The sequence below is a fragment of the Peromyscus californicus genome, unplaced genomic scaffold (assembly GCF_007827085.1).
Source record: "Peromyscus californicus insignis strain IS unplaced genomic scaffold, ASM782708v3 Scaffold_10__1_contigs__length_136768540, whole genome shotgun sequence".
In the NCBI taxonomy this organism is placed as follows: domain Eukaryota; kingdom Metazoa; phylum Chordata; class Mammalia; order Rodentia; family Cricetidae; genus Peromyscus; species Peromyscus californicus.
The window spans coordinates 55,608,171-55,611,721 of NW_026294391.1; positions in this window are offsets into that span (position 1 = coordinate 55,608,171).

The window sequence follows — 3,551 nt, forward strand, 5'->3', positions numbered from 1 at the left end:
TTATTCCTCAGTAAAGGCAAAATACAGAACAGGACCTATACCAGGTACTTCGGAATCTATTCATCATTTTCACTGTAGCAAAGGGGTTGCTGAGCCCATTTTATTGGTAAGGATCCCAAGGCTCATTTGGACAAGGGAAGTGACTTAGCCAAGGCCACACACAAAGCAACAGGCCAGGGTTTGAATAATTCCTCTTTCCACTACTCTAGAGACCTTAGTGTCCAAGCCGAGCAGTGACAAGCTGTGCCCCTGAGACTGATACAGAAGGAAATGGGAAGAGTATGACATAGACCCACTTGTCAGGAATAATAACCAGACCACCAGCGGTGAAGTTACCTGGGGCCCAAGGACCTCTAACTCTTGATGGCACAGGTTTGGGCACCAGAATTGGCTGGGGTAATCTCAAGGCTAGAACCCCTTTCTGACACCAAAGAGAGCAGGCGTCGGGGCTGTACTCTTAGGAGTCCGTGAGAATGGGTCTGATTTCATTCCAAGTGAAGCTCCACGTGGGCATCTGGTACTCTCTATTGGTGCCAAGGTACAATTTCTGAGATACAAGGAGCCTGGTCCCCACCCTCACAGAGCTGCTGACAGGCTGAAAGAAGCGAACAGATGTATTGGTGCCTGGAGAAGGGACTGTGCACCTGGGTGTTTGGTGTTAGAATCTACGGAAGTCAATGAAGGTCAATGTGGTGAGTAGGTGCAAGTCTTCGGGAGAGGGGAGGTGCAGAAGCAGAAATGTATGGCCTGGGCCTGGCACAGGCCAGTGCCTGCCTGTTTAGGGGATTTTGCTTTCTTCCTCAGACTGCAAGCAGTGGCCTTGACTCTCTCTACTCCTCAGCTCCATCACCTGCTCTTCCCCTGGCCACCGGGGAAGGGGAATTTGTTCCCAGCATCTCTTCTGCCTGCTGTCCCTGCAACAGACCCATGGCCCTTTTGTGTTTTGAGGACTTTAAGGTTGCTCTGGACAGAGAAACAAGTGGCAAGTGGGGGAGGCCAAGCCTCAAAGGGTCAAGAGAGTAGGGTCCCAGTTGCCCTTGGTATTCATTGAAATGGAAATAGGGCTGAGGCAGTCATTCTCATAGGCCCTTCCCAGATTCCTTTTCTTCTATGGTTTCATGGACATTGCTTGTAACTTCATTCTCTCTGTCTTTTATGTCTGTTCTTGCAACTCCTGTATTCCCCAGCAAGACGCCCTCATGATCAGCTCCCACCCCCTCCCCTCATCAACACCAATAGGCCCTAGGGGAACAGAGACCCTCTTAGGGCAAAAGAATAGGCATCATGATTAACCTCATTCAACTGGGCCCAGACTCAAGTGGGTCATTTACATGAACCCTGGTTTGCCAGTGCAGGGCAGGGGCTTAGTAATCATCTAGGTCATCCCTTCCTTCTATGCCTGTCCTTTAGGAGAACAAAGAAGGAAACTGAGGTCCAGAGAAGGGAAGGGCGTTCTCTACGTTTACCCAGCTTTATGCCAGGACCAAGAGGCCAGGGCTCCTGAGGGTATCGAGGGCTCTGGCTAACTTTGCTTTTTCTTTGTCAACTTTGAGGACCAAGGCTCTAGGCTGCTGTGGATGATCCTAAGAAGGACATCAGAATGAGCTCATGCCTTTTTTTACACAGGGAGTTTCTAAAGAGATTCGTCCTTAGGTGAGGAGCAGCTCAAGAAATCCCTTAAGGGTCCACAGGAAGGAAACTCCCACCCACTGCTGGATTACCATGTGCAAGACTCTGATCCTCATGGCAATCCTGCCTGGGAAGAAGGGAGCAGAAGTAACCTCATTTACAGATTAGGAAAGTAAATGTCACAACTGTAAAGGGACCTGATAAAGGTCATATACCTAGAAAATGGTATTCTGGAAAATTAGAGAACCTTACCCTGTGATGCTTCCTGCTGCCACAGAGGGCCCCTCAGAGCTGTCCCAGCCATGCTCAACTCTAGCCTGGGTCCTTTCCCCATGCCCCCTCAACTTACCTCCACTTTGCCTGGCTTGGCCTGGAACTGAGTGGCCCATGAGGGAGCCTCGGGACAGTGTCCCGCAGAACACACAGGCTCTGACTTGATCACCTCTGAGGATTCTGAGGCCTTGGGAGGCAGCCCTCGGTAGTCTGCAGGACAGGTAGGTAGATGGGGGAATGGTGTGGACAAGATTTATTTAGATATGGTTGTGAGTGTGTGTGTGTGTGTGAATATATGATGCCTTGGTTGAGTATCTAGGTCAGTTTTCTATTGTGCTTAAGATGGTTGTTGGAGATAGATGCCTGAATGTATATGACTATATCTGCATGTCTGTCCACATGTGACACTGTGTGTATGGATGTGTATTTCCTTATGTCAGGGTGTCTGTGTTTAGGTACATGTATAACTGTGTATATGCACGCTTGTAATCATGTGAATTCATCTATCCAGTCTGGGTATGGCTGAGTGTAGTGCAAAGGCCTGTACCACTATCTGTGCCTACAGACTCTATGGATTTTGTAGGTGCCCAGGAATGTACAAGTGGTTGTGTGAGAAGTCCATGATGGTGACAGTCATCTTCTGCCTGTGCATCTATGGGAAAGTCTCCATCCCACATTTGGGGTTGGGAGTATCTGAGATGGCATGCCAATGTAGAGCACATGCATGAGTGTATCCAGGTACACATGAGCCTCTGAGGGGGCCTGGAACGTATGGACCTCCATCTACATTCAGACCCAGCTCAGACTCCTCCAGAGAGTCTCGCTAGTCTCCTGATATGCCCTGCAGCCTCTGTGACCCACCCCCTGCTAAGGAATCAGGACCCATCGGGTGTGAGCATCCAGCCCTGTAACACCCTGCCAAGTGCACTCACCCCCCTGGGGAAGTGATTACCAACAGCTATACACAGCCAGAGTTGCTTAATCACTCTTAAGAAATTTCTTTATAATCTTAGTAAATTACTTTAATTATTTGCAACTACCAATTAGCGTTTGAAGGTTTCCCTTCCAGAGAAACAAGCCTCCCCCTCTGGACTTCTAGCCCCCTCCTCCTGCTGGGGGAGGGCTACTCACCTGGCTGCTCCTCCTACCAGGCGCCAGACTTCCCCCTCTACTGCCCACGCCTAAGGAGAAGGCTGGGGAGTGTGTCGGTTAGAACGCCAACAGGCCCAGCCTCTCTCTCTCTCTCTCTCTCTCTCTCTCTCTCTCTCTCTCTCTCTCTCTCTCTCTCTCTCTCTGGGCCTTCCTTCTCTCCAGTCACGATGCATGCAAAGTGGTGACTGCCCTCAATCTCTTGCACAGATGGGCTGGAGGGGATGTAGACATGTGAAGGCCTCGCAGCCCTTCAAGTCAGAGTGCAGCTGGCTCCATCAGAACCCAAGGGATAGGTGCTAACCTGACCCAGCTTCTGCCCACCAGCACCGGAGGTCCCTGGAAACACAGAGAGAGACAAGGCAGTGTGCTGGGGAGTGGTATCCTGCGGCATTCCTTTGTTGGAATCCTATCTCTCCTTCACCTTAACTGTATGACATTGGGCAAATGACTTCCTCATTCTAAGCCTCAGTTTCCCGTGGTGGAAGATGATGCTGACT